The sequence below is a fragment of the Lagenorhynchus albirostris genome, chromosome 9 (assembly GCF_949774975.1).
Source record: "Lagenorhynchus albirostris chromosome 9, mLagAlb1.1, whole genome shotgun sequence".
In the NCBI taxonomy this organism is placed as follows: domain Eukaryota; kingdom Metazoa; phylum Chordata; class Mammalia; order Artiodactyla; family Delphinidae; genus Lagenorhynchus; species Lagenorhynchus albirostris.
This window is the reverse complement of record NC_083103.1, coordinates 27,908,381-27,933,967: the sequence shown is the minus strand read 5'-3', so window position 1 is coordinate 27,933,967 and position 25,587 is coordinate 27,908,381. Positions and strand designations below refer to the sequence as shown.

At 39.2% G+C, this 25,587-nt stretch overlaps 1 long non-coding RNA gene across 1 annotated transcript in view; it reads right to left on the bottom strand.

The window, feature by feature from the left end:
- Nucleotides 1-2,702: 2,702 nt before the first annotated feature.
- The window catches only part of LOC132525906 (uncharacterized), a 269,675-nt gene continuing 246,790 nt past the window's right edge, over nt 2,703-25,587 (bottom strand). Inside the window, exon 6 of the long non-coding RNA XR_009542401.1 lies at nt 2,703-2,720. This is a non-coding gene — a long non-coding RNA (uncharacterized LOC132525906). The remainder of the gene's footprint in view (nt 2,721-25,587) is intronic.

The window sequence follows — 25,587 nt, the reverse complement described above, 5'->3', positions numbered from 1 at the left end:
ATTTGCCAAAGATTGACCTAAATTATTTGAGCTTGAAATCATAAAACATTTCTGATTTGGTTTCTGTAAGGATACTTTTAAAATTTGGCACATTGAAAATCTTAATAGTTCAACTTCCTTAATTCCTGGGAATTTTAGGAATATTCAACTTAAATATGCAATAATTTACCTCTAAGCCAATCAGAATAGAATGCCTTAAGGAGCTCTTTAAGGTTGAATCAAATTTGGTAGTTCCATCTGGAGGTAGGAAATATTACACACTCACACAATGAGATTGGTAAAGGCCTTTCTGAATAACACATAAATACACAGAAAGAGAGAAAGCTTACGACTTCAATTCTAAAATTTCTGTCATGGGTCAAACATAAACACAGAAATGCAAAGAACTGTTCTCTTCCCGCTGGGTATAAGTTCTTAATTGATTTGCACTCCAAACAGACAAACAGGCAAGACTAACAACCCAGAGTCTCTGTCGTCTTTCACCCGACAGAGACAAGATCTTTATAAACCATTAGTTTCTTTACAGAGACCACCAAATGGTCAGACCACAAAACCAAAAGAAGCTGGCAGCAGAAATCAGGCATGTGTTCAAAAAGAATCAAAATCAAATCCTTACCGTGCTACCGATGGACACGAGTCTATTGCACAGGAGCAGGAGTTGGACTTACCATTGGGTCACCAATCACTAGCCAGGAGCAGAGGACAAAGGGCTCCAAAAGTCCTTTACTGGGTGGAGTAAACGGGGATCCAAAAGTGAGGCCATCATATCAGAGTTACAGTACCAAACTGTGAAAGACAAATGCAGAAAAGATTATTTTATATAAACTATTACAATAGGAAGAATATTCATAAATGAGGAATGTCTCAAAGAACAGGAGGGAGCCTGGGATTTTTTAGCGACCAATAAGCAAGAAGGTTATCCTGGAGTTTATGGGAGTCCTTGGGAAGGAGGCAAGTGGGTCTTAACTCAAAATACACCAGCACAGGGTGGTCATTTAAGGGTAGGAAGATTTCTTAACCATTATTTGCTTTCCAGGAGCAAAGGGCTCAGATAAAGTTCAGCATTGTGCATAGCACAGGGAGATCAGCTTGGTTCTTTGTGTCCACCTAGAGGGGTGGGATAGGGAGGGTGGGATAGGGAGGGTGGGAGGGAGACGCAAGAAGGAGGAGATATGGGGATATATGTATATGTATAGCTGATTCACTTTGTTATACAGCAGAAACTAACACACCATTGTAAAGCAATTACACTCCAATAAAGATGTTTAAAAAAAGGTTCATCATTGTCACATTGTCAATTTTGTAAAATGTTTACTCATGAAGGGCAAAGTGTTGGCAATTATTGTTGGAGAGGGCAGTGCATTTAACAGTACACTTTACATTTTTTGTGTAGAGTCAAATACTGACTATCCTTTACTAGCTGTATGACTTTGGGGAAATTACATAATTTCTCTGATTTTTAATTTTCTTATCAGTTCATTGGGCATAAAAATAGTGGCTTCTTCATAAAACTGTTGTGAAGAGCAAATAGGTTAAAAATGAAAAATTCTAAGACCAGGTTCTCACCTGGTAAGCACTCATAAACAATGGTTAATTACTATCATTACTATTTAGAACTGAATGAATGCCATTAGAAAATGGTTCATTTTTTTATTTCTGAAACCCACCTGACAAAGTAAACATTTCTAGAGCACAAGGATTCACTTTTTTATTTGCCAGATCAGTTTGGTAATTTTAACAGTAGAGGGACATTTTGAATTTATTTCTTTAAAAAGTTCTGCTATTGTAAAGGAAACAGGAAATCAGTTGTCCTTAAATAATTAACTGAATATTAACAAATTAAACCAAAATCAAAGTTGGAGAAAACTAAATGGCATTTGTCTCTGTTGTGTTAAAATCCATAATTCTGCTGTTTTCCAGCTGAGCTGATATAAACTAGAAAACTGATTGAAAATAGTTGGAGAAAAAAATTTTTTTAAAGCTTGTCATCTTCTTTTCCTTTTAATGAGTGAAATTAATGGTAAAGAAACCTTATCAGATCATTGTTTATGTGAACTTGGTTCCGGGAGGATAAAAGGTTTTGCTGTTCAACAATAGCAAATAAAGCAGTCCTAGACATTCTTGAACGAACATGTAATTCTCTCCTTCTAGAGCACAGAGAGCTTTGTCACAGGGTTCAGAGTCTATCTCTAACAATTCTCAGCCTCTGGTTGAGGCTATTAATTGCACCTCATTTAATGACCTTTAAAATACCAAGAAGGAAAACACTTTATGCTGATTTCCTTGACTCCCTATCTTTGATGAAGACTAGTTTAAAAGGGGGAAAGGAATGAGATGAGGGAGAAGTTTGTATTATTTTGACTGGAGTCTCTCAATTGGTTTACATCTGCATTGCTGATGGGACCAAAATGATAGCTATTGGCTAAAGAACTCTTTAAATCATCCAGTACAAGCCCAAAAACATTTTTTTCATTCTAAGGACTCAGCATCATAATAGACCATCATAGAAAGCACCAGTATGGCCTTAAGAAGCTTCAAATCCACCTACGTGCTTGGGAAGGCAAGACCAGCCCTGACATGATACAGTGGCAAATATATAAGATAACATACAAGTTTTTCTGGTCTCGGAAGTCAGACAGCTTTGGCTCAAATTCTGAATGCATCAATAATAGACCATCACTTGACCATGGACAATTAGCTGTAAAATTTATTTTCTTCATCTGAAAAAGGAGAATAAAGGAAGTACACACATTGTGGAATTGCTTTGATGATTAAAAGAGAAAATGTAAGTACTGAGTTCCTGGCCCTTAGTAAGTATTCTAATGAATGTTAGCCACAGTTGTAGTGATATAGTAAAACAGTATATAAGTAGTGTATATTATAAAGAATTTATATATAGGCTAGAGGCATAGCCTACAATTAATTTATCTGATAGTATATAATTAAATAGTGTTTATGGTGGTACAGATAAAAATGTTATACCAAGTCAAAGGAAGGAAGAACAGTGGGGGTATCAAAAGGAAACTTAATGCTCTTGGTACCATGCCTGGCAAGTAGTAAGGACTCAATATATGTTAGATAATTTTACTATCACTGCTAATTGATTTAGTAGGCTTTGTAGAGGAGGTTAAACTTGAGCTGAATGTTAAAGATGGGTAAGATAAGACTAGCAAAGCATCCCTCAAGTGAAGACAATAGCAGGAGTGAAGTTACTGATGTGGGTATTAGCATGACACAGCCCATCAAGGTAAGGACAGTAGTCTAAAGAGAACCAGTGGGAATATGCTCTGATTTCTCTATCAACAAGTCATTATCATTACTTTCCTCATTATTAAGAGCTGCTATTCCTTATAGTGTTTGGTGCCGCTGACTGTATGTAGTGAGCTGAATGATGGACACCAAAGAGATATGTCCTCCAATGTCCTAATCCCCAGAATCTGTAAACATGACCTTATTTGGAAAAAAAGATCTTTGCAAATGTAATTAAGATCTTGAGGGACTTCCCTGGTGGTCCAGTGGGTAAGACTGCGCTCCCAATGCAGGGAGCCTGGGTTCAATCCCTGGTCGGGGAACTAGATCCCACATGCATGTCAAAACTGAGAGTTCGCATGCCACAACTAAGAAGTCCTCATGCTGCAACTAAAAGATCCCACATGCCGCAACTAAGACCCGGTGCAGCCAAGATAAACAAACAAACAAAAAACTCAATAAACATGTTTTTAAAAAGGAAAAATTGCAATAAAATTTGAAAGAAAAAGATCTTGAGATAAAGAGATCATCCTGGTTTATCCAGGTGGGCCCTAAATCTGATGACAAGTGTCCTTATAAAAGATACACACGAGAGATCCACAGAGAAGGGAAGGGAAAAACACGGCCACAGGGGCAGAGACTGGAGTGATGACACCACAAGCCAAGAATTCCCAACAGCCACCAAAACCTGGGAGAGGCAAGGAACAGAATCTCCTCTAGAGGCAAAGCACTGCTGTCATGTTGATTTTGAACTTCTGGACTCTAAAAGTATGGAAGAATAAATTTCTATTTCTTGGTTTAACCACCAAATTTGTGATACTTTCTTACAGCTGCTGCAGAAAACAAATACACTATGCCAAACTTTTTCTTTATTTAACTTAAAAGCCTTCTGCAATCTTCTACAGTCATCTATAACAACATAGATGTTATGATCACCATTTACAGGGGCTACAGCAATGTTTGCCAGGCATGTTAATCTAGTGGGAGGGTCAGGAAAGACTTCTTAAAGGAAGAAGTGTCTAAATTGCAATCAGTTGATTGGGTAGGAGTTAGCTGAGACAGAGCTGAGAGGGGTGTTAAGTAGGTGGAGAGCCTAGATCAAAGGATAAGGAACTAAACAAAGTTTGGAGAGGCTGGGGAACATAACACGAGCATCTTAGATGCAGCACTAGGGCCTGACCAAGGGTGGAGGATCAGCCCGGGCCTGGTAAGGTTCCCTAAAAACAGAAAGAGCCTGGCTGTAGGAGCGGCCACACGTCTGAGACTCGAACAACAATCAGAGGTCAGATTCTCTTTGTTTTATCAGCCAATCTACTGCTCTTGTGATAAATAATTGATAGGCCTGGATTATTTTAAACCTGTGAGGGTATGGGAGGGGTAGGGAGAGAGAAAGGAGATAAAATACACATGGAAGTTGGCATATGCTCTCCAGGGTTTTGCAGAAACCAGGTGGTAGCCCCTCAAAAAAATCAATAACCACTGCTTCTATTTGTGGCTCTGTTTCCACAGAAACATGTTTGTGGGTGAATTTGGAAGGCGGATTTACAATGCCAAGCCACCAGTCCAAAAAAGAGAAAAATTCCGTTCAAATAAACTTTTTACTGTAGTAACAAATGTTTGATTTTACTAACTTTTTCCATTTAATTAACTGAATTTGGAAGGGATTATGAAATAAAGTCAGCCATGCTCCTGTAGGCACAATAATACTGAAATCTGGAAGCAATATTAGCTTCAGTATAAGCAGAATACGTAGAAGGTGGAGAAAAAGGTTTGATTGGCCTGTCAAGTGGAACTTATTTGCAAAAATAATGAATAGAGTCAACTTTAAGACACTGTGCTAGTGAGGTTAACACTGATTAAAAGGAAAAAAAAACTCACTTCACTTTTGTGCCTTCCTAAATCTTAAATGTTATACCATGCATGTTGTAGGCCCATGGTTAAAAATGTTCTTGAAATTATCTGCCACAAGCAATTTATATATGACTCTTTACCTCAGGCAATATAAGATCCTTCCTAATATCCATTCTTAAATACTATAGAATGAGTACATTTTAGTATTTTCCTTAGTATCAAACCTAAAATACTCGAAGTACTAAGTACTTTTATCATTAAAATATGTGAAGTTGTCATAGTTCATTTTTTAAGGCTTTTTTTAAGAGTAATTTTAGGTTTACAACAAAATTCAGAGGGAGGCACAGAGATTTCCCATGACCCAGGTCCCCACACATGCATAGTCTCCCTCATTGTGAACATCACTCACTAGAATAGTACATTTTCTTTTACCACGGATGAGCCTACATTGACAGCATAATCAGCCAAAGTCCTAAGTTTACCTTAGGGTTCACTCTCGGTTCGTACATTTTACGGGTTTGGACAAATATATAGTGACGTATATCCATCATTATAATATCATACAGAGGATTTCTGCTAAAAATCTCCCTAAAAATCTTCTGTTCTCTGCCTATTCATCTCTCTCCCTCCTTCCACCCCTAGCAACCACTGATCTTTTTATCATCTCCATAGTTTTACGTTTTCCAGAATGTCATAAAGTTGGAACCAAGAAGTATGTATGTACCCTTTTCAGATTAGCTTCTTTCACTTAGCAATATGCATTTAAGTTTCCTCCAAATCTTGTCATGGTTTGACAGCTTATTTCTTTTTAGTGCTGAATAATATTCCACTGCCTGGAGGATATGGTTCATTTTTAAACATCAATCTATTCTAGTCTCTAAAGGAAGGATGAGCCTCAATTATTCAAAGTGTGCTTTAGCATTGAGTCTCAGATCTAGATCTCACTAAGTCCTCCTAACTTCTAAATTGCCCTAGACCCTGGGGTGCTGTTGAACCTACAAGAGGGCTAAGGGAGAGGGCAGGAGGAAGACAATGTCATTGGCCTCAGCTGTGAGTCTGTGAAGGAAAACAAGATAGGGATCCAGGTAGATTGATATATCCACAAGGAAATCTCCTTTCTGTCATAATAAACCATAATCTGCATAAATTATATAGGATGAACCAGCTTCTGTACTTCCTCACTTCTTAAATCTGATTCTTCTCGTTATCTCACCCTCTATTATCTTATCTAAAGTAGATCTTGTTAGTTGCTTACCTACCATCCTTTACCCCTTTCCCTCTTACAAACAGCATCCTAGGTTGAGTGGTCTTGTACCTGGCCACCATCATACTAATTCTACATCACTCTAAAAGCCTCCTAATATGTCCCCCTGCTTCTTCTCTTCACCCCCTAAGTTCTTTCTCTTCACAGCAGTTAGCTTTTAAAACTTCAATCAGATCATGACACTACCCCCACTTAAATGACTTATCTGTTGAGAACAATGTCCCACCTCCTTACAAGGACCCACAAGGTCCTAAGTGACCAGGCTATCCCTCCATCCCTGGCCTCAGCTCCTGTCGCTCTTATCATGGACCAATCACATTGGCCTTTTGGCTCTTTAAATACACCAAGGTTTTTCCAACCTCTGTCCTTGCTGTTTTTTCTGCCTGGGAGGGCTGACTTCAGTTCTTTGGGTAGTTGGCTTCTTACCATTCAGGTCACCAGCCGAATACCTCAGGACTTTTCTGCCCACCTAACCTAAAGGAATCCTACTACCCAGTTACCATCACAGCCTCCTATTTTATGTTTTTCATGCCACTGATCATTATCAGAAATACTCATATTCTTTTATTATTTGTTTAATTTTCTAGAATGAAAGCTTTGTAAATGTAGGAAGCTTTTCATTGCCCCACCCCAGAGTTTAGTAAGTATTCAATAAATGTTAGTTAAAAAAAAACAAAGCAAAACAAAAAGGGACTTCCCTGGTGGTGAAGTGGTTAAGAAACTGCCTGCCAATGCAGGAGACACGGGTCCAAGCCCTGGTCCAGGAAGATCCCATATGCCGCGGAGCAACTAAGCCTGTGCGCCACAACTACTGAGCCTGCGCTCTAGAGCCCGCGAGCCACAACTACTGAACCCACGGGCCACAATTACTGGAGCCCATGGACCTAGAGCCTGTGCTCCGCAACAAGAGAAGCCACCGCAATGAGAAGCCTGCGCACCGTAAAGAAGAGTAGCCCCCGCTCGCCGCAACTAGAGAAAAGCCAGCATGCAGCAACGAAGACCCAATGCAGCCATAGATAAATAATAAAAATAAAATGCCCCCAACCTTTAAAAAAAAAACACACAAAAGAAGGAAGGAAGCAGGGGGTCAGAGAAAGGAAGGAAGAAAAGGCTCTAGATAGTACTTCTTTATTTTTCCCCCTCATTATGAATTTTTTTTTTACATCTTTATAGGAGTATAATTGCTTTACAATGGTGTGTTAGTTTCTACTTTATAACAAAGTGAATCAGTTATACATATACATATGTTCCCATATCTCTTCCTTCTTGTGTCTTCCTCCCTCCCACGCTCCATATCCCACCCCTCCAGGTGGTCACAAAGCACCGAGCTGATCTCCCTGTGCTATGCGGCTGCTTCCCACTAGCTATCTACCTTACATTTGGTAGTGTATATATGTCCATGCCTCTCTCTCGCCCTGTCCCAGCTCACCCTTCCCCCTCCCCATATCCTCAAGTCCATTCTCTAGTAGGTCTGTGTCTTTATTCCTGTCTTACCCCTAGGTTCTTCATGACATTTTTTTTTCTTAAATTCCATATATATGTGTTAGCATACGGTATTTGTCTTTCTCTTTCTGACTTACTTCACTCTGTATGACAGACTCTAGGTCTATCCACCTCATTACAAATAGCTCAATTTCATTTCTTTTTATTGCTGAGTAATATTCCATTGTATATATGTGCCACATCGTCTTTATCCATTCATCCGATGATGGACACTTAGGTTGTTTCCATCTCTGGGCTATTGTAAATACAGCTGCAATGAACATTTTGGTACATGACACTTTTTGAATTATGGTCTTCTCAGGGTATATGCCCAGTAATGGCATTGCTGGGTCATATGGTAGTTCTATTTGTAGCTTTTTAAGGAACCTCCATACTGTTCTCCACAGTGGCTGTATCAATTTACATTCCCACCAACAGTGCAAGAGGGTTCCCTTTTCTCCACACCCTCTCCAGCATTTATTGTTTCTAGATTTTTTGATGATGGCCATTCTGACTGGGGTGAGATGATATCTCATTGTAGTTTTGATTTGCATTTCTCTAATGATCGATGAACTTAAGCATTCTTTCATGTGTTTGTTGGCAGTCTCTATATCTTCTTTGGAGAAATGTCTATTTAGGTCTTCTGCCCATTTTTGGATTGGGTAGTTTGTTTTTTGTTATTGACCTGCATGAGTTGCTTGTAAATTTTGGAGATTAATCCTTTGTCAGTTGCTTCATTTGCAAATATTTTCTCCCATTCTGAGGGTTGTCTTTTGGTCTCGTTTATGGTTTCCTTTGCTGTGCAAAAGCTTTGAAGTTTCATTAGGTCCCATTTGTTTATTTTTGTTTATATTTCCATTTCTCTAGGAGGTGGGTCAAAAAGGATCTTGCTGTGATTTATGTCATAGAGTGTTCTGCCTATGTTTTCCTCTAAGAGTTTGATAGTTCCTGGCCTTACATTTAGGTCTTTAACCAATTTTGAGCTTATTTTTGTGTATGGTGTTAGGGAGTGATCTAATCTCATACTTTTACATGTACCTGTCCAGTTTTCCCAGCACCACTTATTGAAGAGGCTGTCCTTTCTCCACTGTACATTCCTGCCTCCTTTATCAAAGATAAGGTGACCAAATGTGCGTGGGTTTATCTCTGGGCTTTCTATCCTGTTCCATTGATCTTTCTGTTTTTGTGCCAGTACCATACTGTCTTGATTACTGTAGCTCTGTAGTATAGTCTAAAGTCAGGGAGCCTGATTCCTCCAGCTCCGTTTTTTGTCTCAAGATTGCTTTGGCTATTCGGGGTCTTTTGTGTTTCCATACAAATTGTGAATTTTTTTGTTCTAGCTCTGTGAAAAATGCCAGTGGTAGTTTGATAGGGATTGCATTGAATCTATAGATTGCTTTGGGTAGTAGAGACATTTTCACAATGTTGATTCTTCCAATCCAAGAACATGGTATATCTCTCCATCTATTTGTATCACCTTTAATTTCTTTCATCAGTGTCTTATAATGTTCTGCATACAGGTCTTTTGTCTCCTTAGGTAGGTTTATTCCTAGACATTTTATTCTTTTTGTTGCAATGGTAAATGGGAGTGTTTTCTTGATTTCACTTTCAGATTTTTCATCATTAGTGTATAGGAATGCCAGAGATTTCTGTGCATTACTTTTGTATCCTGATACTTTACCAAATTCATTGATTAGCTCTGGTAGTTTTCTGGTAGCATCTTTAGGATTTTCTATGTATAGTATCATCATCTGCAAACAGTGACAGCTTTACTTCTTCCTTTCCAATTTGGATTACTTTTATTTCCTTTTCTTCTCTGATTGCTGTGGCTAAAACTTCCAAGACTATGTTGAATAGTAGTGGTGAGAGTGGGCAACCTTGTCTTGTTCCTGATCTTAGTGGAAATGCTTTCAGTTTTTCACCATTGAGGACGATGTTGGCTGTGGGTTTGTCATATATGGCCTTTATAATGTTGAGGAAAGTTCCCTCTATGCCTACTTTCTGCAGGGTTTTTATCATAAATGAGTGTTGAATTTTGTTGAAAGCTTTCTCTGCATCTATTGAGATGATCATATGGTTTTTCTCCTTCAATTTGTTAATATGGTGTATCACATTTATTGTTTTGCATATATTGAAGAATCCTTGCATTCCTGGAATAAACCCCACTTGATCATGGTGTATGATCCTTTTAATGCACTGTTGGATTCAGTTTGCTAGTATTTTGTTGAGGATTTTTGCATCTATGTTCATCAGTGATACTGGCCTGTAGTTTTCTTTCTTTGTGACATCCTTGTCTGGTTTTGGTATCAAGGTGATGGTGGCCTCGTAGAATGAGTTTGGGAGTGTTCCTCCCTCTGCTACATTTTGGAAGAGTTTGAGAAGGATAGGTGTTAGCTCTTCTCTAAATGTTTGATAGAATTCGCCTGTGAAGCCATCTGGTCCTGGGCTTTTGTTTGTTGGAAGAGTTTTAATCACAGTTTCAATTTCAGTGCTTGTGATTGGTCTGTTCATATTTTCTATTTCTTCCTGATTTAGTCTTGGCAGGTTGTGCATTTCTAAGAATTTCTCCATTTTTCCAGGTTTTCCATTTTATTGGCATAGAGTTGCTTGTAGTAATCTCTCATGATCTTTTGTATTTCTGCAGTGTCAGTTTTTACTTCTCCTTTTTCATTTCTAATTCTATTGATTTGAGTCTTGTCCCTTTTTTTCTTGATGAGTCTGGCTAATGGTTTATCAATTTTGTTTATCTTCTCAAAGAACTAGCTTTTAGTTTTATTGATCTTTGCTATCATTTCCTTCATTTCTTTTTCATTTATTTCTGATCTGATTTTTATGATTTCTTTCCTTCTGCTAACTTTGGGGGTTTTTTGTTCTTCTTTCTCTAATTGCTTGAGGTGCAAGGTTAGGTTGTTTATTCAAGATGTTTCCTGTTTCTTAAGGTGGGTTTGTATTGCTATAAACTTCCCTCTTAGAACTGCTTTTGCTGCATCCCATAGATTTTGGGTCGTCGTGTCTCCATTGTCATTTGTTTCTAGATAATTTTTTATTTCCTCTTTGATTTCTTCAGTGATCACTTCGTTATTAAGTAGTTTATTGTTTAGCCTCCATGTGTTTGTATTTTTTTACAGACCGTTTCCTGAAATTGATATCTAGTCTCATAGCGTTGTGGTTGGAAAAGATACTTGAAACAATTTCAGTTTTCTTAAATTTACCAAGGCTTCACTTGTGACCCAAGATATGATCTATCCTGGAGAATGTTCCATGAGCACTTGAGAAAAATGTATATTCTGTTGGTTTTGGATGGAATGTCCTATAAATATCAATTAAGTCCATCTTGTTTAATGTATCATTTAAAGCTTGTGTTTCCTTATTTATTTTCATTTTGGATGATCTGTCCATTGGTGAAAGTGGGGTGTTAAAGTCCCCTACTATGAATGTGTTACTGTTGATTTCCCCTTTTATAGCTGTTAGTATTTGCCTTACGTATTGAGGTGCTCCTATGTTGGGTGCATAAATATTTACAATTGTTATATCTTCTTCTTGGATCAATCCCTTGATCATTATGTAGTGTCCTTCTTTGTCTCTTCTAATAGTCTTTATTTTAAAGTCTATTTTGTTGATATGAGAATTGCTACTCCAGCTTTCTTTTGGTTTCCATTTGCATGAAATATCTTTCTCCATCCCCTTACTTTCACTCTGTATGTGTCTCTAGGTCTGAAGTGGGTCTCTTGTAGGCAGCAAATATATGAGTCTTGTTTTTGTATCCATTCAGCCAATCTGTGTCTTTTGGTGGGAGCATTTAGTCAGTTTACATTTAAGGTACTTATTGATATGTATGCTCCTATTCCCATTTTCTTAATTGTTTTGGGTTCGTTATTGTAGGTCTTTTCCTTCTCTTGTGTTTCTTGCCTACAGAAGTTCCTTTAGCAGTTGTTGTAGAGCTGGTTTGGTGGTGCTGAACTCTCTCAGCTTTTGCTTATCTGTAAAGGTTTTAATTTCTCCATCAAATCTAAATGAGATCCTTGCTGGGTAGAGTAATCTTGGTTGCAGGTTTTTCTCCTTCATCACTTTAAATATGTCCTGCCACTCCCTTCTGGCTTGCAGAGTTTCTGCTGAAAGATCAGCTGTTAACCTTATGGGGATTCCCTTGTGTGTTATTTGTTGCTTTTCCCTTGTTGCTTTTAATATGCTTTCTTTGTATTTAATTTTTGACAGTTTGATTAATATGTATCTTGGCATATTTCTCCTTGGATTTATCCTGTATGGGACTCTCTGTGCTTCCTGGACTTGATTAACTATTTCCTTTCCCATATTAGGGAAGTTTTCAACTATAATCTCTTCAAATATTTTCTCAGTCCCTTTCTTTTTCTCTTCTTCTTCTGGAACCCATATAATTCGAACGTTGGTGCGTTTAATGTTGTCCCAGAGGTCTCTAAGACTGTCCTCAGTTCTTTTCATTCTTTTTTCTTTATTCTGCTCTGCAGTAGTTATTTCCACTCTTTTATCTTCCAGGTCACTTATCCGTTTTTCTGCCTCAGTTATTCTGCTATTGGTCCCATCTAGAGTATTTTTAATTTCATTTATTGTGTTGTTCATCATTGTTTGTTTCATCTTTATTTCTTCTAGGTCCTTGTTAATTGTTTCTTGCATTTTGTCCATTCTATTTCCAAGATTTTGGATCATCTTTACTATCATTATTCTGAATTCTTTTCCAGGTAGACTGCCTATTCCCTCTTCATTTGTTAGGTCTGGTGGGTTTTTATCTTGCTCCTTCATCTGCTGTGTGTTTTTCTGTCTTCTCATTTTGCTTATCTTACTGTGTTTGGGGTCTCCTTTTTGCAGGCTGCAGGTTCGTAGTTCCCGTTGTTTGGTGTCTGTCCCCAGTGGCTAAGGTTGGTTCAGTGGGTTGTGTAGGCTTCCTGGTGGAGGGGACTAGTGCCTGTGTTCTGGTGGATGAGGCTGGCTCTTGTCTTTCTGGTGGACAGGTCCACGTCTGGTGGTGTGTTTTGGGGTGTCTGTGGACTTACTATGATTTTAGGCAGCCTCTCTGCTAGTGGGTGGGGTTCCTGTCTTGCTAGTGGGGTGTGTTCCTGTCTTGCTAGTTGTTTGGCATAGGATGTCCAGCACTGTAGTTTGCTTGTTGTTGAGTGAAGCTGGGTGCTGGTGTTGAGATGGAGATCTCTGGGAGATTTTCACTGTTTGATATTATGTGGAGCTGGGCAGTCTCTTGTGGACCAGTGTCCTGAAGTTGGCTCTCCCACCTCAGAGGCACAGCACTGACTCCTGGCTGCAGCACCAAGAGCCTTTCACCCACATGGCTCAGAATAAAAGGGAGAAAAAGTAGAAAGAAAGAATTAGTAGAAGTAGAAAGAAACAAAGAAAGGAGGTGGGGAGGGAGGAAGGAAGGAAGGAAAGAAGGAAGGAAGGAAAAAAGAAAGAAGATAAAGTAAAATAAAAAATAATTATTAAGAAAAATATTTTTTTAAAAAAAAGAAGGATAGACCCCTAGGACAAATGGTGGAGGCAAAGCTTTACAGACAAAATCTCACACAGAAGCATACACATACACACTCACAAAAAGAGGAAAAGGGGGAAAAATCATAAATCTTGCTCTCAAAGTCCACCTCCTCAGTTTGGGATGATTCGTTGTCTATTCATGTATTCCACAGATGCAGGTACATCAAGTTGATTGTGGAGCTTTAATCCGCTGCTTCTGAGGCTGCTGGGAGAGATTTCCCTTTCTCTTCTTTGTTCTCACAGCTCCATGGGGCTCAGCTTTGTATTTGGCCCCGCCTCTGCGTGTAGGTCGCCGGAGGGCGTCTGTTCTTCGCTCAGACAGGATGGGGTTAAAGGAGCCGCTGATTCGCGGACTCTGGCTCACTCAGGGCGGGGAGAGGGAGGGGCACAGAATGCGGGGCGAGCCTGCGGCGGCAGAGGCCTGCGTGACGTTGCCAGCCTGAGGCGCGCGTGCGTTCTCCCAGGGGAGCTGTCCCTAGATCCCGGGACCCTGGCAGTGGCGGGCTGCACAGGCTCCTCGGAAGGGGGTTGTGGAGAGTGACCTGCGCTCGCACACAGGCTTCTTGGTGGCGGCAGCAGCAGCCTTAGCGTCTCATGCCCGTCTCTGGGGTCCGCGCTGTTAGCCGCGGCTCGCGCCCATATCTGGAGCTCCTTTAAGCAGCGCTCTTAATCCCCTCTCCTCGCGCCCCAAGAAACAAAGAGGGAAGAAAAAGTCTCTTGCCTCTTCGGCAGGTCCAGACTTTTTCCCGGACTCCCTCCGGGCTAGCCGTGGCGCACTAACCCCCTGCAGGCTGTGTTCACGCCGCCAGCCCCAGTCCTCTCCCTGCGCTCCGACCGAAGCCCGAGACTCAACTCCCAGCCCCGCCCACCCCTGCGGGTGAGCAGACAAGCCTCTCGGGCTGGTGAGCGACGGTCGGCCCTGATCCTCTGTGCGGGAATCTCTCCGCTTTGCCCCCCGCACCCCTGTTGCTGTGCTCTCCTCCGCGGCTCGGAAGCTTTCCCTCTCCGCCACCCGCAGTCTCCGCCCGCGAAGGGGCTTCTAGTGTGTAGAAACCTTTCCTCCTTCACAGCTCCCTCCCACTGGTGCAGGTCCCGTCCCTATCCTTTTGTCTGTTTTTTCTTTTTTCTTTTGCCCTATCCAAGTACGTGGGGAGTTTCTTGCCTTTTGGGAGGTCTGAGGTCTTCTGCCAGCGTTCAGTAGGTATTCTGTAGGAGTTGTTCCACGTGTAGATGTATTTCTGGTGTATCTGTGGGGAGGAAGGTGATCTCCACGTTTTACTATTCCGCCATCTTACCGGAAGCCTCCCCTAGAAGCCTCCCCTTCTTACTGTACTTGATGGATAAGTAATCAGTATACATTCTTAGACTTACCAAGCCCACTAGCTGAGGAACACGGAACTAGATTATTACCTTAAAAATATAATGAACTAAATACCTGAAATATTTTTTAAACACGTGATTTAATAAACTCACTGACAATGTAACCTCTTTCTAAGGGTTGCACTGGCTTCCTTCAACATTGTACCCTAGTTTGATACGATCGTTTTTAAGTAAATTAATTGGATACTTGCAAAAGTAGCATAAACTTTTTAGCAGAATGATCGGGGATAGTCTTTGGTGCCAAAGAGCCTAGGTTCACATTCTGGCTCTGGTATTTACCAGGTATAAACTTTGGGCAGTTTACCTTACCTTTCTGGGCTCAGTTTTCTCACCTATAAGATGAGGCTAATGCTAGTCCCTCCTTCACAGAGCTACCACTAGGATTAGACAAATGGATGCCAGCTTGCTTAGCACAGTTCTTGCACAAACTAAGGATCTGACAAATCACCACAGTTATTAAAGTGTTTTACATTACACCTTGCCATCAACAGATTTTCTAAACAGGCACTTGGCTTTCCCATTTACAGAAAGACCAAACGAATGAGTCACCCAGCTTTGGTTCACAGGAAATACTTGATACTACGTTCTCTGAGCCTTTACTAATGACAGTAGCACTGTCTTCAGCTGACAGCCAGGCATGGCTGCTTGGCCTTTATTTCCTTTCTATAAAGCTCTCTTTTATCACAGCTTCACATATGCATCTGATTTGGTCTCTGCTCTATGTGGCTGCCAATATGTGGAATCTGCTTGATCCTGATGAAACTATAGGGGAAGGGATAGAAATTTAACAGGAAAAAAAGACTTTCTTCTTTTTCCCCTCCCAAAAAAACGGGTTGGGTATCATGAAGATAAAAATAAAGAAGCATTATTTTCAGGTTGATTCCTAGAGAAAGTTTCACGTGAACACAACAGTCAACAAAATGCATATAATGGGCCCCAAAACCTTTTAATTATCAATATATGTTTAAGAAAAGCTTATGAATAAAATGTAACCAAAAAGCAGATGCTGGCAGAGGCAGAGAATGAATTACCTAATTATTTCTGTGCAAGCCACCTATGTGCTCCCTACAATATGGCATTCCCACAGAGAAAAAAATATAAAGGTTCACATTAAACCAAAGTTCTGAATTTGATTGAACTCTAGTTTCACAATTCCATATTTTCCTGATATTTTTGTAGTCTCTGTTTATAAGCTCATGACAGCCTATCATGAAATGAGGCATAAGCAAGGAAAAAAATTTTCTCAGGATACACTAAAGTCAAGAAAAGAAAAAGAAAGAAGAAAATGAAATTTGGAGGAAAGCTAATTCTCTTGGAATACAAAAAGCATAATTTTTCATTGTGATAAATAGCTCTTCCCCAATAAATGTGGTATAATTGTAAATCTTTCAGCTATAGGCAAAAGTTACAGATGAATCATGCTATCATGGGGAAGCCTATTTGGAAATTCAGGTTCAGAGTCAAAGAACATTTACTATATGCCACGTGCTGTGCTAGACACTGCCTCATATTATCACACTTATTTCTCACAATTACTATACGGAGAAAGCATAATTGTCCGCTTTTGTCATATGAGAAAACTGATACTCAGAGAAGTGAATCCATTTGTGCTTATTTGCACACCTCGGTTCTTGGATTCCAAGTGATCCAAGTTTGACTGACAGACTCAGAACTATCATGAGAGAGAAATGAATATTGGAAATCTGGAGGCCAGGATGTGTGAATGCAGAAAAAAAAGGTTATAGATGGAAATAAGGCTCTGAGGTTTAAAACAAAATTCTCAGAAAAAAAAAAAAAAACAGAAGAAGGATTAAAAGGATTCTTACTCCTGAAAAAATAATGACCATTTGACCCTTTTTAATCTATGTTTCTCTGCTGTCTCCACTTTTCATCCTGTCCCTAAATTGGGGTGATCCCCAAGGCTCTGCATTCAGCTCCTCTCTTTACTTCCTTTCTCAGGTAAATCATCCACTGCATAGGCCACTTCAAAGTTCTTCCATGTAACACACAATCAATCAATAAATGAATAAGCTGCTTGTGGAAACTTAGCTCAGAAAGGGTCAGAGATTTGTTGAACGGATTTAGGCTCAGAATCCATGGGAACAAGCAACTAATGGGGGTTTTCGTGTAGTTACAAATGAATAGCCTCAGCCTGTACTGGATTTATTCTCTGCGTATATATTGTGTAATAGCATTTTTTTCTTCTCCAGATGTAGGATGATTCAAACAAAAGTGTGCGTATATCTAGACCACAGCTCAAAGCCTGAAATCCAAAGAGGAAATTCCCTCTAATCCTTCAATTGTGAATAGTAGTAGATGACTAGCAGTGGTACCCTTCTACAGGGGAACATCTTAAGTATTTTTTTAGTGGCTTATAATAACACATTTATTATCTCATGGTTTTCCTGGGCCTAGAAGGTAGTGCAGCTTAGTTGGATGCTTTGACAAGGCTGCAGTCAACTTAAGGCTCAACTGGGGATGCATCCATTTCCAAGCTCACTCCAGTAGCTGTTGACAGGATTCATTTTCTCACACAGGTTTGCACTGAAGGCCTCAGTTCTTCAGGACCTCTTGGCTGCAGGCCTTCCTGGATTGCTTGCCACAAGAACCTCTCCATAGGTAGCTCATGCATCTGGCTTCATCAGAGCAATCCAGAGAGAGGACAAGTGAAGACGGAAGTCATAGGGAGTCACATCCCATCACCTGCCATATTTATTTCTTAGAAGTAAGGCACTAGATTCAATCCATACACAAAAGAAGACTACACAAGTGCATGAATACCACATTTCTCCTTCTCCACGTGCCTCTTGGCCTCACTAGGACATCTGATATCACGATTCTCCAAGTTGGGCTCTTGCAAGATGCTCCAGTAAGAAGACAGTGGAGGAGTGAGAAATGGTAACTTGGAGGAATGAGAGGTAGGTTAGGCAAAGCAAACCCTTCTGGAGGCAGGTACATTGGGAGAGTGACAAGAGGGGAAACTGACATCAAATGTAGTCTTATTACCATTAATGGACATTGCTTCAGTCAATTAATTGATTATGTATTTATTATCGTCCATACATGGCACCGATGAACCTGACATATTTTGTGAGATCTTTAATTCCTTAACTCCAGGGATTTTTTTTTTATTATTATCAAGATAACATTCTAACTGTATCCAAGGAAATATGCTAAACCTTTCTACATTTCATGCCTTAATGTGGCCACTTTAATTTTCCATATACTCATACATGTTTTGTCCATATGTACACATTTTCTTATGTGTCATAGTGAGCTTGTAATTTTATGTTCTCCTTTTTTTCATTTAAAATTGTAATATAGGAACTTCTGTGAAAGATGTCTTACAGGTTTAAATTTAAGAGAAACTCCCTTTACCAAACACAACTAAAATAAGCCAAAAAAGAGTAAAAGTAGCAAAGATATGATAACATTGAAAGCTCATGCCACAAACTGAAACTGAATAGTATCATCTATTACAAAACAATTTGGACCAAACTCAAATAAGACACAGAATTTATAATGATAATGGATCCAATCCATGAGCTATAGATTCCAGTAAACTATAGCATCATTTGTATTGTAGGAAAAGAGCAAATTAAAAAATTCTGAAACTTAACAAAATACACCACTAGTGTATTTTGTTTTTATCACATTCTCTCAGTCTAGAAGACAATTCAGTGGATAAAAATTAAGCAGATATATAAAGGGATAAATAATAGAATTACCAATAGAATCAGTAAGGGTGACTCAGCAGACCTTAAAAAGAAAATATCCACCTTTTTCTCAAATGCCACAAAGAAAATGACAATATATTTCCCCGAAGAAGCAATAGTACAAATTAGATTCTCTGAACACAAGCAATAAAAGATTTGAAAGAAAGTGAAAATTTTTAATTGTCTACTAACTAAATTCTGTCAAACATAAATTAAGGTAAAAATAAATAGAAATGATTAGAAAATATAACAATAACAGTACATTTCAGAGTTATGAACTCTAGCCAAGGATATACTCAGTGGCCACTTCATAACACAGAGACTATAATGCTACTCAATTATTAATAGAAATGTCAATTTTCATATATATATTCTTAAAAGAATAATACATTGTTACCAGTGTGGTTAATTCCAAAAAGTCAAAAGTAACCCTATATTAGGACATTATGACAGAAGTGACCAGCTAAAAATGATCCACTAAAAATTCTTATTCTCCCAACCATGGTGTATATTTACCACTAGAAATTAACGGCCCAAACTGGGACTATATTTCCCAGCCATCCTCACAATTAGGTGTTGCTATATGATGGAATTTTAGCCAATGGAATGTGAAAAAAAGTGGCATGTGCCACTTCAAGGTGCCTCTTACAACGTACTCCTGCATTCTCTCATTCCCTCCCTGTTGGGTAGTTGGAATAGAAATGATCCCAGGACGTAGGAAGCTATATTTTGATGATGGTAGAGCATTTGTCAGTCTGGGTCTCTGAATGATTATGTGGAAGAGAATTGCCTTAACTTATTCATCCCTCCTGTTCTGTCCCCAAAAACAAACAAACTTTTATTTGAACTATTACATTCTTTGGTTCTGTTCCTTACAGAAGTTAGCCTACTCTAACCAATAATATATCTATTAATAGAAATTATATAGATGACAAGAAAAAAGGTACAGGTATTATTATTAAATTAAAAGGTTAATTACTTAAAAGGTTAATAATTATTTAATTATTATTAAAAGGTATTATTAATAAATTCTTATAAAAGCATTTGAAAAATTCAAATGTTCATATTTGGGGTCAGCTATTTCTGAGGTCCAACAGATTCCCTGACTTTCTTGCAGTTTGGTTGTCCATTCTTATATTTTTAAACTTTCTGTGAGTTCCCCATTTTTGCTTAAGCTAGCCTGACCTAGCTTCTGTCTCTTGATACCATGGCCCAACTAATACAAATGCCAAAAGAACAAAATGCACTAGAGTTTAAAAAATAATTTTTATTTTCCACTAGGAAAGTAGAATATCTTCCTTCTTTAATCCAAAAAGAGTACAGAGTAAATTTATTAGTTTCCTAGCACTTGCAAGATTAAGGTCCTGTCAAGACCCTACCTTCAAATCCAAAATGTCACCTATTCTATTACCCAGCAGCAAACAATGGGTTTTGGTGATGAACTGGCAATATGCTGCTTTGATGCAATCACTCATCCAACAAGACCAGTAAATGAACTAAATGCCGTATCTCTCAGGTGAAAGAATCCAGAGCACTGGCAATGTTTTCAGGCAGATAATATAACCCTTCATTATCTAGGCTTAGTGTGCTGTTACTTAATGCATGCTCTTGAACAGGAAAAAACTTTTTCTGGTTACAACTGTAAATTGATACATAGTTATTATCTTCCACGAAACCCATTATGGGTTCACAGCAGCCTTCTTCATAGAAATAAATCCTGCTTCAGGAATTACAAAACTTGCAGAGGAGCAGAGCAAGCTCCATTCTATTCTTACAGAATGATCCCTACTGGAAGTTTTTACAAGCAAATAAGGTTAGACACGCTACTGAGAGGTAGAGTTAACATTTATATAATTAAAAATATGCTGTTACCATGACCAGCCCTTTTGCTACAAATATTTTTAACTGCTTTCAAGGAATCCTGTGTTGTCCCTTATGGATTACAGTTATTCTCTGATTTGATGTGATTTCTGTATTAATCAGGAACTTTTGAAAACAAGTGACAGAAGTCCAACCCGAGTTTAAGGAAAAAGCAGAGGAGAATATTTATACTGACTAACCTAAGAAGTCCAAGAGATTATAAAGGCTAAGCTAAGCTGGATCCAGAGACTCAAATGTCTTCATTTTTACATAAATTCTCCTCATGTGATGGCAAAACAGCAACTGTCAATTCTAGGTTTACATCACACTTAGACTAAAAAAAGCCACTGAAAAGTTCGTTCTTGAATGTTCCAGTCAATGTCTTGGGTCTTGTGGTCACCTGAAACCAGTCGCTATAGTGAGCAGATACACTTTGCTGATCTGTAAGGTCTCATGATCAACTCTTTGGTCGGCCTTCAGCACCAAGATATGTAAAATGGATTCTTGTGAGAAAGAGGATTCCGTCAGCAGAAAGGAGTGGTGATGCGCCACAAACCTTCTGGGCAGACAAAAATTTTAGCTCTCACAATCCACAATAGCTAATTTCATTTTAATTAACATTATGACTATCAAGGGGAAAAGCGCCATTGTTTCTACTTACATTAAGAAGTCATGTCTGTGGAAGCAACCTAAATGTCCATTGACAGATGAATGGATAAAGAAGATGTGGTACATATATACACAATGGAATATTATGCAGCCACACAAAAGAATAAAATAATGTAGCAATATGGATGGACCTAGAGATTATCATACTAAGTGAAGTAAGTCAAATGGAGAAAGACAAATATCATATGATATCACTTATATGTGGAATCTGAAAAAAATGATACAAATGAAACTTATTTACAAAACAGGAACAGACTCCAGACTTCAAGAACAAACATATGGTTACCAAACGGGAAAGGTTGGGGGGCGGAGGGATAAATTAAGAGTTTGAGATTAACATATATACACTACTATATATAAAATAGGTAATCAACAAGGACCTACTATATAGCACAGGGAACTCTACTCAGTATTCTGTAATAACCTATATGAGAAAAGAATCTGAAAAGAATGGATATATGTATAACTGAATTACTTTTCTGTACACTGAAACTAACACAACATTGTAAATCAACTATACTCCAATATAAAATAAAATTTAAAAAAAGATTAAAAAGAAGTCATGTCTGAAAATTATGATCCATGTTTTGCCTCAAGTACAATGTCAAGGGCTGCTCTCTATAGGGACATTTGTTGCTAGCAAGGCTAACTCATGTTCACAGGGACATACTTCTTTTAGTTATGGTTATGCATCAAATAATCTTCTAAAATTTCCTTCGACCAATCAATTCCTATTTGAGGAATCTGTGACTGATGGAAAATAACAGGGTTGGCTGTGGTTGTTGGGTAGTCTTTTTTTTCCATTCAAAGTTTTCTGGACAACGAGTGAATAAAACTGAGACCACTGCTCCATTAATACCAGGATCCAACCCATTGAGCTAATCAGCCCAGTAAGTCAGCAATAATTATGATTTAGATTGACTGAAGGAGGATACCATGATGGAAGGAAGGAAAGAAGGAAGGAAGGAATGAAGGAAGGAAGGGAGGAAGGAAGGAAGAAGGAAGGAAGGAGGGAGGGAAGGAAGGAGGAAAGAAAATCAATGTATATCAAGCTATGTGTCAGATTCTCAGCTCATGTTAGGGGTGCAAGAAATATCACATTTAAATTTGTTTTCAATCAATCTAATCTTGACTCTAGTCCCCAGTTTACTGGGTTGAAGGGTAATCTAACCAGTTATTGCTGGAGTATTCCCCATCCATCACTCCAGAGTTGTGCAAAATACTGGGATCAAACAGCACTAAGACTTTGGGGAGGCTCAGCTGTTTTTTGTTTTTTTTCTTTTTCTTTTTTTTTGCGGTACGCGGGCCTCTCACTGTTGTGGCCTCTCCCGTTGCAGAGTACAGGCTCCGGACACGCAGCCTCAGCGGCCATGGCTCACGGGCCCAGCTGCTCCGCAGCATGTGGGATCTTCCCGGACCGGGGCACGAACCCGCGTCCCCTGCATCGGCAGGCGGACTCTCAACCACTGCGCCACCAGGGAAGCCCTCAGCTGGTCTTTGGTCACCCATCCATACTGGTGCCCACTCAGACACCCATAATTATCCCAGTCCACGTGGTCACTTCAGGAGAGGTTGATCTGTTGCTTTCCTGTGAGGCTTGAGGCGTGTGACACTTAAGCAAGGCTAAGAGGCCTAGGAGATGGCAGCCATTTCCCTCTGAGGTCTTGCCATCATCCCAAAGGCAACCCAATTCCTGTCCTCCCAATTTCTCAGTAGTTCCCCTCCCTGCTCAGCTAACTTCTGACTCACATACCTGCTCCCAACTCTCTCCCATTCAGGACACTAGCATAATCCCTCATGGCTTTAAGATCATAAAAAATAAAGTTTAACAGAATAGAAAGAGCAAGTCCCACCTTCTCCTTTGTACAGAATACATTACAAATATTCCAAAGGCAAGAAATTACAAAGCATGGCCACTACCTTAAAATAAGAGGGAAGGGGAAAATTGAAGGAAAAAAATCACATTTGCTGCTAGGTCATTTGTCCCTTTTCTTTAAAAGGAGGTGGAAAGAAAGAAGAGGAAGAGACAGAAGCTGAAGTTTAGAAAGTTCAAGTAAATTGCCAAAGCCCTCTGCCAGTAAGTGGTAGAATCTGGGTATTTTTCATCCAGTGCCTTTTGCAAACCAATCCTAACCTATCACATCATTCAATCTGAAACATTTTAAAAATTAAACTCCAAAATTAAAATGTTTAATCAATTTTATTGTTCTTTTAATTTTTTATTTCTTCAATTTTATTGACAGTTGCTTTAGAAATAGCCTTGGGTTTCTCAGAAATATGCTTGATTTTAAGCCCTCAATCATCTGTTAGAAATGTCTCTTAGAGCTGAAAGTTTCCAAAGTTACAATGGTATAGCTTAGGATTCAAAATGGTGAAGATACTAGAAGAGTAGAAAAAATAGAAGCATCAAAAAATAAAATCCTTGAACTTCTATTTCTTATAACCCCTTGACAGCAAAGCAGGATTTGGGTGTCTTCTTTCATTTGCAATTGATGTCCCTAGCTGCCTTACTCATAAGACATCAGATATCCAAAACAAAGCCATGGCAGATTTCCCACCATTAAATCTGTAACAGCAATGAATCAATATGTGAATCCTCTGCTTTTACTATATATGTTCAAAGATGTGGGAAAGTTCCCAGAAAGTACGTGGATTAGCTGAAGTCCAAATACTATGGGAGAGAAAACTGTGCTGTCTAGAATTGCTTAGCAACAAAGCAAAGACAATAGGGCCATTAGTTCTTTATAACAGTGGGCCTGCTTGATGACCACAAGCACTGAACCCTAGAATCCTTACAATTTTTCCGAAATCCTAAGAGCAATGGAGGTTCTGTTTAAGCAGAGAATAACAATCCTAGAGGAGAAATTAGGGGAGTTTATAGACCATTAGACAACATACTCTGTAAAATAAATGATAATGGTCTTTGTTTCAAATATTATTACAGAATTTCAGTAGAATCACATCATTTATGCATTTAATTTATTGAAATTAGATATATGGAAAAATAATATATTTTTAAGTTAGTCATTGCTTTTTAAACTTCAAAGAAGCCAGATCTTTCAAAGTCATTTTAGCCTTACTCAACTTCTGCCATGAGTTCTAAATCTTGAATCTCATCCCCACATAATACGATGTTGCCGAGTATTGTAGAACTGGAACTGATGGCTGGCTGTGTGTCAGGATGAATCTATAGAAGAAGAATCAATAGAAGTCCTACATCCAACATTACTCTCTCAGGTGACTCTAAGGAACTTAAGTGAGGAGAATCTTACTTTTCTCATCTGCAAAGTCAGGGTAACAATGATCATTTTCTTACCATCATAGTAGGGTTTTTGTAAAAATCAATCACATAATAATAGTAACTGGTAATATTTCAAAATATTTAAATTCAAGATATGTTATTGTTATTTACATGGTGGTTATTTTTATTTTTTATCCTTACTACAATCAAGTCCCTGGTTTGAAGATTCATCTTGGAAGGGTTGTGAAAACCAACTTTAATACAGTCCACACTTATAACAGTCAGTTCAAAAGGGCTGTTGCAATCCCTCAGTTCAGCACCCTTAATCCAATTCAGAGGATGAAGTTGCTATCAGTACCTACTACAAGGTTCTTTTGGTATTGTTACCTATGTTTTAAGTAGAGTTTCCCTAAGTGCTCTTCACCTGTCATTTAATTTTACTGCATAAGACAGGTATTTAAAGTAGATAACTCTCTCTTTTTCAAAGATAATCTGCAGTAGGATAATAAGTGGGACTTTGTTGCTCCTAAATGAATCACCAGAACATAAATTTCTGAAAACAGACTGTAAGAATCCCTCTCAGGGGGCTTCCCTGGTGGCGCAGTGGTTGAGAATCTGCCTGCCAATGCAGGGGACACGGGTTCGAGCCCTGGTCCGGGAAGATCCCACATGCCACGGAGCAACTGGGCCCGTGAGCCACAATTACTGAGCCTGCGCGTGTGGAACCTGTGCTCCGCAACAAGAGAGGCCGCTACAGTGAGAGGCCCGCGCACCGCGATGAAGAGTGGCCCCCGCTTGCCACAACTAGAGAAAGCCCTCGCACAGAAACGAAGACCCAACACAGCCATAAATAAATAAATTTAAATCATATGGGTTTCTAAGAAGATCTCTGCTTAAAAAAAAAAAAAAAAAAAATCCCTCTCAAAGTCTAACTGAACCTGATACTCCCAGTGATCCACCTGAGGCCCTCCCACCCCCGACGCCACCTGGTATCTCCCAACCTGTATAAGAAGAAGACTACAAGAACTGCAGGAGAATGAGATTGTACGAAGTCCACCCAAAGGAAAGTGCTGAGGCTTTCTCCTTAACTTTTCATGAGAGAGGTGACAGGTATGCATTCCTATGCCCAAAACAAGTGTGTGTGTGTGTGTGTGTGTGTGTGTGTGTGTGTGTGTGTGTGTGTGCAGGGCATGGGGCAGGGGGAGCAGGGGCTCTAAGAAAACTACTAAGAGATATTGGGCAAGTCTACTAGAAAGGGAGAAAGGCATCCCCTTCCTTGTTGGACACCTGCTTACACAGTGTAATGGCTGTTCTGCTCCCTGCCCCATTTGGACATTGGGGCAAAAAGGATTGCAGCA